Raw genomic sequence first — 12736 nt, 5'->3', positions numbered from 1 at the left:
GATTTTTTTTCGATAAATCAACTTCTATTCAAGCGAGAGAGGGGAAGGGGGTTACATAACTCCTCCAACCACAAAGTGGAAATGGGTCAATCAGTCATGCTTGACAAGGACTGGGCCTTCCTTGCTAGGTTATCCGCCACAACATTAGCTGACCTAGGTATGTAGGAGAAACTACAGGACACAAAGTAGCTGCCCAACAGAGAAAAATCTGTTACCATGGGCCTAATATCTAAATTGGTATCAAAGGGGTCATTCTTCACTAGCTCCACCAAGGATTTACAGTTTGACTCCACTAAGACATTTTCCAAGCCTTCTCCAAGTGCATAAAGTATAGCTTTCTTCATAGCTAATGCTTCTCCTTCAATGGGGGAGCTGAACTGTGTTGGTTCTGATATGGCCTTGATTGGGGCTCCCAAGTGATTTCTAATAACCATGCCTAGACCACCATGTTGGCTTTTTTCTTTAATTGCTGCATCGGAATTGATTTTGAAAGATCCGTGAGGTGGGGCAGTCCAAATTGTTGTTGGTCCATGGGCTTTTGATGACTTAGTCTTCTTTGGATGGGCTTGGCAATATTCTTCAAAGGTTAGCTGGGCCACCTCAGCAACTTGGATAGGAGTCCAAGATCTTCTTTTAAAAATTGAATCATTTCTTGCTTGCCAAAGCCCAAAATGTAGGACACAGAGGAAGAAAATCCCTCGTTTAAAATGAGATACATAAATTCTCTCAAATTCCAAACCCTAGGATCATCAACTTTGCTTGTTAACAGCTACAATTTGTAATTTGATATGGGTTTGATACTAGAATGTGATAGCTTCTAGATCATTGAGTCTTTTTCTTTTGTAAGGGAGCATTGGGGAAAAAGTTAATTGTTGAAATAAAATAAATGGATAATTACTGTTGTCCCCTTCTACTTTGATGTTATTACTACTTTATCTCATGTACTTTTTAAAATTACTATTCCAACCTTTAACTTTGTCTACAATTACTAATGCCCCCTACCGTTAAGCTCCGTTAGTTTACTGATGATGAGACATCTATATATTTTTTCAAAATCCCAAAATTAACCCTGCAATTATCTTTTTACTTATTTTTTTTCTTTTTTCAAGTTATAATACTACCCTTAATAGGAAAAAATTAACTTTAATTTCACTTTTCCTTTTTAAAAAAAAACCACCAAATAAAGGAAAGATGTGATTTTTTTTCCTTTAAATATAAATCACCAAATAAAGGAAATATGTAATTAAATAAAACTTAAAATAGAAACTAAAATATTAAGAAATATCAAATTTAATTCAAAGTTGAAAATAGAAAATCACCTAATATATGTTGACCATTATGTATGTTACCAAATTTTCTATCAATTAGATCTTATATGCTAATTTGTTTGTAAAACTTTCATCATGGTGATTATGAAAAATTTAAGTAGAATATGAAAGTCTCAACAATCATAAGTATGTGGTCCCACCAAATCTAAAACTAATTCTAAAATATAAAATTTTAAGGATATAATTGACATGCAATATAGTTTCTATAAATGAGGGTAATGCCATTTTTTTGACTTCTTAATTTTAAGGGCAAAATAGACATTTCATATTTGATGTTAACAGCCACTTAACACCGTTAGAAGTGAGGGGGGCAATAATAATTTCACAAAGAAGGGGTTTGATTAGTAATAAAACCAAAGTATAAAAAGGCAATAATAATTATCCCTAAAATAAACCATAGATGCAAAAGAGTCTCCACAGTGCTCTTGAGAAATAAAGAAGTGAAACAAAGGACAAAAGTACAGCATATAGAGAATGTCATGAAGACTTAGGTAAGGATTAATGTGGGCATCTTTAGGATTCCTTTATATTTTTGCCCAAGGTATGGTGTTGGAGGAAATATTTAATAGAAATGCTTATCACTCTTGTTGCTACTCCCACAAGTCCTACACATCAGAAGAAAAGGCCTGAACAACCCGTGTTCAAATTAAATGTTCTCTGTAAGTGCTGTTGATTGCTGCTCTGTTTCTCCAGGATCCATGTGAACTCCCATGATGCAAACATACTTGATTCATATTAAGTAAGATCAGCCATGGCAGAATAAGATGCAGGGGAGTTGCAGCTATGTTGGATATGAACTCTCTGTTCTGGATTTATGTCATGAATTGCAAAGCAAGAAAACAAGAAGCGTTGGTATTGGAATGCATTCTAAACCCAAATCTATTCCGAAATTGCAAAGCAAGAACAGCTGTAGCCTTTATTCAGAACCCAAATTAGTGTGAAATAGCTTCCCTGTACTAGACAAAATAATCTAAAATCATGTTTCCTATGTTTTTCTGTTTTCCCCAGAGTCTGGCAGGGTGAGAAAGGGTGATCAATCTCTGTTACTGTCTTCAAGTTCAATTCCATTTGTTTTAGAACTCTTGTTTGTGATAAATGAAGAAGGGTATGTGTGCTTCTGTTCTAAGAAAAATGAAGGCATGAGAAGTTATCAGGTAACAAGATTCAATTCCAGTTAGCCAAAGTAGTACTTTGCTTTGTGTCTAATTCCAATTGCCAAAAAAACCTGCTGCATTGTATCAAATGGTACAAAGTTGAATTCAAAGTCTGATTTAGTTATCATAAAAAGAATGAATTCTAAGTTGTCTCAAATGAATAGAAATCATAAAGAACTTTTCTTTTAATGGGAAAAAGAAAAAAAAAGACACGTGGGACCGGAGGGGGGCCATGGCCCCCCCCCGATTTTGACAATTGTTGGATAAAGAAATCTAATTAAAACAACCAGATCAGCTATTTATCTCCAGATCCCCTTTATTCATTCTTTTCTCCCGCCAAATATTGAAAGGACGGAATTCCAACCCACGGCACCCCCAAATATCCTCCCTCCCCGAATTCTATTAATTTACCTAATTTTTAATATAGACTCAACATTAAAATATAATAATATATTTTGAGATGGGACCAGGGCACATTGGCCCACATACATTCGGCCCCCCCACAATGTTCAATCCTGGCTCCGCCTCTGTATACATGTTACACACTTGTGGAGTACATAAGGAAATTAGATAAGCACTCATCTAAACCTTTCAGGATTATATCTATACCAAAACATGGACATTTATTACCATTAACATCTTTTGGATTGTACTGCGCTGTAGTAGATGTAATGATTTATCACCAAGCCTGAATCTTTTGGACTTAAGACAGTTGGAATTGTGAGTACCGTAAGATCAATCACAGTCTTTCCTTGGATGATTCGTATATGATTGTATCCATTCTCAGCATTCTACGAGTTTTCATCTTGAAATCATTTTGTTTTCTGGTTTGTTTTTTTGGATGAATTTGAAACCATTTTCTTTTTGTCACACGAATTGTAAGTTTTGCATGAGAATAACAGTGTTATGGTCAACATGGATTTTGGATTTATAGTGTCAATTCAAGAAGCCACAAGAGGGATCAAGTAAGAGATCTCCAGACTCCAGAGCACCATAAATGGGAGATGCATTTAAGTTGAAGGATTTGTTGAATTTGGACTGTTAGGTGTTACTGTTCAAGGGATTTGAAGACCATGTTATAACAATTTCCAGCTTTTGGCTAAATTTGATCGATATCACAGTTATATTCACCCAATCTCAGCTAGTTCTTCTTTAAACTGGGCTTTCTGTTGCACGTAATCCTCTGAAACATTGATAGCATTCACTGGTTTTAAAGCCCCATTTAAAGTAAACAGGATAATTTTTTGGAGAAGAAAGAAAAAGAGGCAAATTGAATATGCAATCTGAGATGCTGCACTAGGCGGAATGCAGACGACACGCCATCTGAGACGGTGCACCAGGTGGAATGTAGACGGCGCGCCACAAAATTGCATATGCAATCACAGTGGCTCAGACAGCTCGCAGTCCGAGAAAGTGCATCAGGCGGAATGCAGACGGCACGCCCTAAAATTGCATATGCAATCACAACGGCTCAGTGAGGATAGTGCACTAGGCCAGTTTTGAATTGTTCAAATTGTTCATTTTGACTCTTCTAGTGCAGGTGCTTCCCTCTAATTCTTAAAGATCATAAGACGACGCACTCAAAAATTAATTAAAGAAATCCTTTGCCACGCACCACAGCCAGGTGTGCGACCCAGGTCGAACACCGGATTAGTAAGGGCAAAGCCTTGGAAACCGGGGTTTGACAAACCAAAAAATAAATAAATAGGACCTTCCCTCATTTGTTGGCCAACCAATTGTTAGAAGGAAAAACTTTTTATATTATCAAATTTAAAAAAGTATAAACTTTACAATAAGGCAAATGACTTACGTGTTTTTTACGTTAACAAAACAAGACAAATCATACTTCTCAATGTGATTGGTATCGGCCATATAGTTTGAAATACCAGCCCATGCTAAATCTTTGGATAAGTTATATTTTTACAAGAATTAATTTATAATGTCATCGTAAACTACAATAAAAACATATTTTATAAAGATGATGTAATGTTAAGTTGAATGATTAAACAGAGATAAGCTAGTCGACTAAAAGACAATATTTCTACCCAAAATGTAAAGACAATACTTCTTTTGCAGTAGCTATCTTTTGTGAAAAAACTCAAGAAGGAAAGCCAAATTTTGTTTGTTTGCCTTTTTATTTATGGTACATAAAAGGGGTGAAAGACCAAAAAAAGAAAAAAGAAAGAAAGAAAGAAACTATCCTACATTATCAGTGGAACTCCTAACTAATTCCATCTGAAGATCTCTTCAAGATCTGGAGGAGGATCCTGGAGAGCAACATTTTGAACATAATTAACTGATCTAGTAATTGTCAAAAGACTGCCTATTGGTTTAATAATTAAGCATGCAACACGAGACGACTGGAACCATATTGGTTTAATAATTAAGCATGCAACCGAGACGCCATGGCTATATAAATATGATTCAGAAGAAAAAAATTTTAAAGATCAAGTGAAGCACAACTCTTTTTCTTCTCCTACTGTTGAGCAAGTTAATCATGGAAAAGGAGATGGACGAGCAAATGAAAGAACTCACGGCAGCACGGATGCGCATTGTGAGATTCATTCATGGGTTCATAGAGTCTATGTCCCTGAAATGTGTGGTGGAGCTCGGAATTGCAGACATCTTTCATAAGAACAAAAAGCCCATGACACTCCAAGAGCTCGCTGCAGCTCTTCCTTTGCCGACAGTAGACATGGATCGCCTTCAAAGCTTAATGAGGTACATTGTTCACCACATGGAACTCTTCACTTATGACAGCAAGGATAGCACCTACGGGTTGAATTGCTATTCCGAGTGCCTGCTCCCAAATGAGTCCTTTATCATTTCGATGGCTCTTGGGGCATTAACAGACTGGGGACTTGGAGCTTGGATGAGTATGAATAGCAGTCTCCAAGGAGGTCCGACAGCATTCGAGAGGCTCCATGGCATGAAATACTGGGATTATTTGGCTAGTCATCCTGGCATCCATCGAAACTTGGAGGAGGCACGAGAAGGCAGCACGAAAGAGAATTTCAGTGAGATCGTAAGGAGATGTGGATCATGGTTATTTGATGGGCTTGGATCTTTAGTTGATGTTGGAGGAGGAAGTGGAGCAGCTGCTATGGAGATAACGAAGGAGTTCCCAGGCATCAAATGCTGTGTTTTCGATCTTCCTCATGAGATCAGGAGGAACTCAGAGAAGAGCAGTGAAGTGGACTGGGTTGAAGGGGACATGTTTACCTCAGTGCCTCACGGTGATGCCATCCTTCTCGGGGTAAGTTCCTTGATTGAACTGCACATATGCCAATACATCTTCTTCTTGTTCAATCTGGATGCATCTCTTAATCTAGCATATGATGAATTTTCAAATTTGCAAAATAAACCATAGTGTTTTTTCTTTCTTTCTTTCTTTCTCTTTATTGCAGCATGTCCTTCACAATTGGTGTGATGAGAAGAGCATCAAAATCCTTGAGCGATGCAAGGAGGCAATTCCAGCTAAAGGAGGAAAGGTAATCATACTTGAAACTGTGATAGACATGAATCAGGGAACGAACATGTGGACTTTAATGTCGGACATGTTCATGATGGTGAATTTGGGGGGAAAAGAGAGGACCAAAGAAGAATGGGAGAAGCTCATTCACAATGCAGGCTACAGCAAATGCAAAATAACCCCATTTTCACCTATGGCTTCTATCATTGAGGCTTATACTAACTAGTCAGTGCAGGAAACACGGATTACAGATTTTCATGTAAGGTTATGAATAAGATTCAGCATATGCAATTGAATCACTAGTAAGAATAAATGCATGCTGGGCGAGAAGTGCATACACGGTTCCCACATGAAGCGAAATTTCTTGCTCTTTCACCCAGCACTGCCACCATGAAGTTAATATTATAGCTGATAAATTGGCTTAAATGTCTATTTCTGGGAATAGGGCTCCTTTCCTTCTTCACGATGTAAGTTGGGAGTTTGAGAAAAGACCCAGATTTCAGTTTATATAATTATTTGTCTCTTCTTGTTTTTCGGTTTGTTGTTCTTCCAATAGCACTGTTGAAGGTGGACAGTCATTTCAATTGATCTGTCTTTGTTTCTAGAAATTTTTTTCTTCTTCCTGATATTCATATAAAATACAAAACACGTCGTTACTATTAGAAAAAGAACGAAAAATAAAAATGAAAAAACTAGCGAGGTTAAACATTGACCATTTGACCTATTCCTCTCTCCCTTTACTTAAGCATGCATGGCTTCGGATCGACTTCCAGAACGGCACATGAGGAAGCTAACTCAAATTCCACGGTGACACTTGCCTTAGGGTCATCCTCAAGGATGGGCAGTCTGCAGCAAATTTTGACATTGTGCTGCCGACCAAGTGAAATAAATAAAACAAAATAAAACTAACAGTTTTTCCCAACTCTGCACACCCCCCCCCCCCCCCAAAAAAAAAAAAAAAAACCGAAAAAGGGTTAGTTTCTTTCTCTAATTCTCAACCACCACTCTCCTTCTCCCCATTTATAAATTTGGGGGATAGGAACGGGGTTTTCTTGTAAATGCAACAAGTGAGAGAACACCCAGTAGTGGGTTAGTAACATCTTCAAAAGTTGAGAGTATGAGTTTAGAGAAGGTGTACGAGGGTATTCGATTTTAAATACAGGACTAGGTTTGATAATAAATCAAAGCATTGTACAAGTTGTGTATTTCCATTTTCATAGTGAAGAAGTCCTATTACGTTTGTGGATGTAGGTAACTCTGAACTATGGGTCCAATGGTAGGTAGTTGAGACATGCTCAAAAGGGACATAGTAAGGATTATTGTCATAAAGTAGTTAAACACCATATGATTTTGATTTGGCCAAAATTGGTGAAGGTGTTGGTTTTGGGCATTTTGGTAACTTTGGGTTTTTTTGCCATCTATAGTCATGGTTGTTTTGGTATCCTCTATTATTATTTGAATAACCTTATTTAAAGTAGTTTGGAATTTTTGCTCCTTGATTATTCTTTGGACTATTTCTTTATATTCCATTTTGTCATTTCTTTTAGTAGTAGTAATTTTTTTCTTACATTTTCCCCTTTATTTATTTGAGGATAAGTCTTGTTCTCACTTTAAGTGTTTTCTTAAATGTTTGTGGGTTTTGATGAAAGATTTTACTGATTTTCAAATCTAACCTCCTTACCCTTTCTAAGAGTAGTGGTTTCACCATTGAAACCAAGTCTTTCTTTAACTTGAGGTTTCTTTTGGAGAGTTCCTACTAGGTTGTCTCGGTTCTTTTGCCCATTTGTGAATGTGACAAATGACATTATTTAGGTCAATGTTTTCTTTCTCTATCTTCTTAATGTATTAATGTAAATCATTTATGGTATCATTAAGTGAAGAAACTGTTGAGAACAATATTCCTCTTGCCTTTAAATTTTTAGATCCAGATACATTGTCAGTCTAATCAACTTACGGTTGAATACTAGTATGTGATCACCAATGAGCAAAATGTATCCCTCATGAATTATACTATTATTGCAAACCAAAGTAAAAAAATTTAATGTTTCCAAATACTAATTATAGATACACATATACTAATTTATAAAAGATTACTTGAAGATACTAATTACAATTACCAATAAAAAAAGTAAAGACATCATTAAGGTTAGCAACATATTTATTTATGAAGATCCTAAGTAGATAACGAACAAAAAATCTTAGGGGAAACTAATGTATACTATTATACAACCCTTTGTTAATATTTCATTCAAATTATAGCTTACAAACATAGTACACTGGCACAAAACCTTTACAAGACCTCCACACAGTTGTTCTTTTCGAGTGAATTGATATTGTTTGGAAAATTCTGTAACATATTCTGCCAAATTTTTATCTTGTACATTTATAGTGTTATTCACGTCATAGTATACTGACACAAAACCAGGCAACACCACTTTTGTTGTGTAATCAAACTTGTCACGTACTCTCTGGTAAGTGAATTGGAAAAACAAATATAAATTATGAGATACTATAAAAATTACAGTTGAAAAAAAAAAAAGTTAGTACAATAATCATACAAGACTTACATTGTTGACAAGATTGGGGATGAAACTGTCGAGACCAATATTTCTCTTCCCTTCATTTCTAAAACTCAAATTCATTATCAATCCAATCAACTTATGGTTGGATGTCAGTATGTGACCAGCAAAAGGGGAAAAAAATGTATTTTTCAAGAATTGCAACTGTTATTTCAAACATAAGTAAGAAAATTTAAAAATTCAACAAATATTAATTATAGATACACATAGTAATTTATAAAAGACTATTTAAAAATACCAATTACAATTAACAATAAAAAAAAGTGAAAACATCTGTAATGTTAGCAATATCAGTAATGTTAACAATATATTTAGTTATGAAAATTTCCAAGCAAATAGTTGAACAAATAAATTTTGGAGACAATCAATGTACACTATTATACAATCACTTGTTAAGATTCCATTCATATTATAGACTATAAATATAATACTTTTTTTTTATAAAAGCCTCCACTGTTTTGTCTTTCGACATAATTGATGTTATTTGAAAAATTCTGTAACACGTTCCGCCAACTTTTTTTTCTTCTATGTCTATAGTGTCATTCACGTTATAATAACCTAGCACAAAACCATGCAACATTACTTTTATTGTGCAACCAAATTTGTCACAAATAGCTTGAAAAATAAAATTGAAAAAATAAATGTAAGTTATGAGATACTATAATAATTCCAGTAGGAAAAAAAAACTTGTTATAATAATCATACAAGACTTAATTTGCTGTTAAGACTAAGGATTAAATTGTCGAGACCAATATTCCTCTTGCCTTCATTTTTTAGACCTAGATACATTGTCAGTCCAATCAACTTATGGTTGAATGCTAGTATGTGATAAACAATATGAAAAATATACCTCTCAGGAATTACAACTGTTATTGCAAACTTAAGTAAAAAAATTTAAAACTTTGACAGATACTAATTATAGATAAACATATACTAATTTATAAAAGATTAATTGAAAATACTAATTACAATTATCAATAAAAAAAGTGAATAAATCGGTAAGGTTAGCAGCAAATTTAATTACGAATAACTCTTAAGCAAATAGCTGAACAAAGAAACCTCGGAGGCAACCAACGTACACTATTATATACTCATTTGTTAAGACTCTATTCATATTATAGCTTATAACCATAATACCCTAGAACATGGTATCAGAGCTTACATTTTCTTTATAGAAGACCTCTACCGTTGACCATTTCGAGGAAATTGATGTTTAGAAAATTCTGTAACACTTTCTGGCCAACTTTTTTTCTTCTACACCTATAGTGTTATTCACGTCATAGTACCCTGGCATAAAACCATTCAACACCACTTTTATTGTGTGGCCAAATTTGTTATAGATTGCTTGAAAATAAAACTGAAAAAATAAATGTAAATTATGAGATGCTACAATAATTCCAGTAGAAAAAAATAGTTGTTATAATAATCATACAAGACTTATTTTGCTGATAAGACTATGGATGAACTGTCGAGATCAATATTCTTTTTGCCTTCATTTCTGAGACCCAGATACATTGTCAGTCCAATCAACTTACGGTTGAATGCTAGTATATGATCAACAATATGAAAAATGTGCCTTTCAGGAATTGCAACTGTTATTGCATACTTAAGTAAAATAATTTAAAACTTTTATAAATACGCATTTGCTAATTTATAAAAAATTATTTGAAAATACTAATTACAATTACCAATAAAAAGGTGAAGAAATCAGTAAGGTTAGCAACATATTTAATTATGAATATCTCTTAAGCAGATAGTTGAACAAAGAAACCTTGGTGACAACCAATGTACATTATTATACAATCATTTGTTTAGATTTCATTCATATTATAGCCTATAAACATAATAAATTAGAACATGGTATCAGAGCGTATATTTCTTGCGCGGATACAGAGACGGCATTTACGGAAAGTAGTCACAGAGTCGAATAGAGATGGCGAAGATGATAAGGAAGATGAAAGAGGAAGCAGATCTGGAAGAAGATCTTACCATGGATAGTTCATCGTCTCTTTCTTAAGCCCCATTGGTCCCCGACGAAGGGTTTAGCTGAGTCTTGGAGACTGGGAGGGTTTCACAGAAGAGAATACAGATGGTGAGAGCGTGAAAGAGAAAGTAGATCTGGAAGATCTTGCCATGGATGAACAACTGTGGAATTGGTCTTGAAGAATGAGTACTAGGCGTAAGAAATCGAGCTGGTTTGGGTTTGTGTGTGCGTTTTCGGTCAGGATGACGGATATCGTCGCTCCGTCGTTGTTGTTGCCGCAGATCTGGTGATTCCGGTGGCGAAGTTTTTGGATGGAACGGCACCAGAGGATTTGAAAGGTTTAAGAAATGAAGAATTCACACGCTGAACACGCTCCCTTGCTTGTACCAAAAAGCAAGACTCTTCTTGGTTACCGTTACATTTGAAATATTTTCAAATGTTTTTATTTGTTTAATTTATTAATATTAAAAATGTCTACGTGGCTTTATGGGCCGAGGGCAAGATGGCTCTTTCTATTCCAATTCACCATAATGCCCTTCGATGTACAAATGTTTCGAAGAGCTTTTATGTCTAGAAGAAAACATTTTGAATTAAGTCAATAATCAATTTTGAAAAGTAATCTAATTGAATTTAAGTTCGCAAACATTTATTTTTTTTTTGGTAATAAACTAGGTAAACATTTCAGTATTACATCAAATTCTTGCCAAGGCTTTTCCATGTGTAGAAATAAATATTATGTTTTTTTTTAATTTTTTATTATTTTAATGGGTATAAACATTTCAGTATTACATAAATTCTTGCCAAGCTTTTCCATTTGTAGAAATAAAAATTATGTTTTTTTTTCCAATTATTTTAAGGGGTATTTTTTCTTTTGGTAATAATTTTAAGGGGTATTGGTGTACCGGAAAGATATAGTTTTTTCAGAGTGTCATTGTTGTCCTTCTCCAAGGTATCAATGGGTGAACATAATTAATTTATTTTTTTGATATTATCAAAATAAATTTATCCTTTACACATGAACCCCATTAAAAGAACTGATATTTTTATACATTTTGCTTATTTTGTTTTAGATTTTTTTTTGATAAATCAACTTCTATTCAAGCGAGAGAGGGGAAGGGGGTTACATAACTCCTCCAACCACAAAGTGGAAATGGGCCAATCAGTCATGCTTGACAAGGATTGGGCCTTCCTTGCTAGGTTATCCGCCACAACATTAGCTGACCTAGGTATGTAGGAGAAACTACAGGACACAAAGTAGCTGCCCAACAGAGAAATATCTGTTACCATGGGCCTAATATCTAAATTGGTATCAAAGGGGTCATTCTTCACCAGCTCCACCAAGGATTTATAGTTTGACTCCACTAAGACATTTTCCAAGCCTTCTCCAAGTGCATAAGTATAGCTTTCCTCATAGCTAATGCTTCTCCTTCAATGGGGGAGCTGAATTGTGTTGGTTCTGATATGGCCTTGATTGGGGCTCCCAAGTGATTTCTAATAACCATGCCTAGACCACCATGTTGGCTTTTTTCTTTAATTGCTGCGTCGGAATTGATTTTGGAAGATCCGTGAGGTGGGGCAGTCCAAATTGTTGTTGGTCCATGGGCTTTTGATGGCTTAGTCTTCCTTGGATGGCTTGGCAATATTCTTCAAAGGCTAGTTGCACCACCTCAGCAACTTGGATAGGAGTCCAAGATCTTTTTTTAAAAATTGAATCATTTCTTGCTTGCCAAAGCCCAAAATGTAGGGCGCAGAGGAAGAAAACCCCTCGTTTAAAATGATAACCAGAAATTCTCTCAAATTCCAAACCACAGGATCATCAACTTTGCTTGTTAACAGCTACAATTTATAATTTGATATGGGTTTGATACTAGAATGTGATAGCTGCTAGATCATTGAGTCTTTTTCTTCTATAAGGGAGCATTGGGGGAAAAAGTCAACTGTTGAAATAAAATATACCATAGATGCAAAAGAGTCTCCACAGTGCTCTTGAGAAATAGAGAAGTGAAACACAGGGCAAAAGTACAGCATACAGAGAATGTCATGAAGACTTAGGTAAGGATTAATGGGGGCATCTTTAGGATTCCTTTTTATTTTTGCCCAAAGGTATGGTGTTGGAGGAAATATTTGATGGAAAGGCTTATCACTCTTGTTGCTACTCCCACAAGTCCTACACATCAGAAGAAAAGGCCTGAACAACCCCTGTTCATATTAAATGTTCT

The 12736-nt window shown here is 35.1% G+C and overlaps 1 pseudogene; it reads left to right on the top strand.

Moving 5' to 3' along the window:
- The first annotated feature begins 4939 nt into the window (after positions 1–4939).
- LOC149016819 ((RS)-norcoclaurine 6-O-methyltransferase pseudogene) lies at positions 4940–6180 on the top strand (annotated as a pseudogene).
- The last annotated feature ends 6556 nt before the right edge of the window (positions 6181–12736 follow it).

The sequence above is a fragment of the Hakea prostrata genome, chromosome 5 (genome assembly GCF_041222555.1).
Source record: "Hakea prostrata isolate BN-2017 chromosome 5, UWA_Hpros_2, whole genome shotgun sequence".
NCBI classification, from domain to species: Eukaryota; Viridiplantae; Streptophyta; class Magnoliopsida; order Proteales; family Proteaceae; genus Hakea; species Hakea prostrata.
This window is presented reverse-complemented; position numbering and strand designations above follow the sequence as displayed.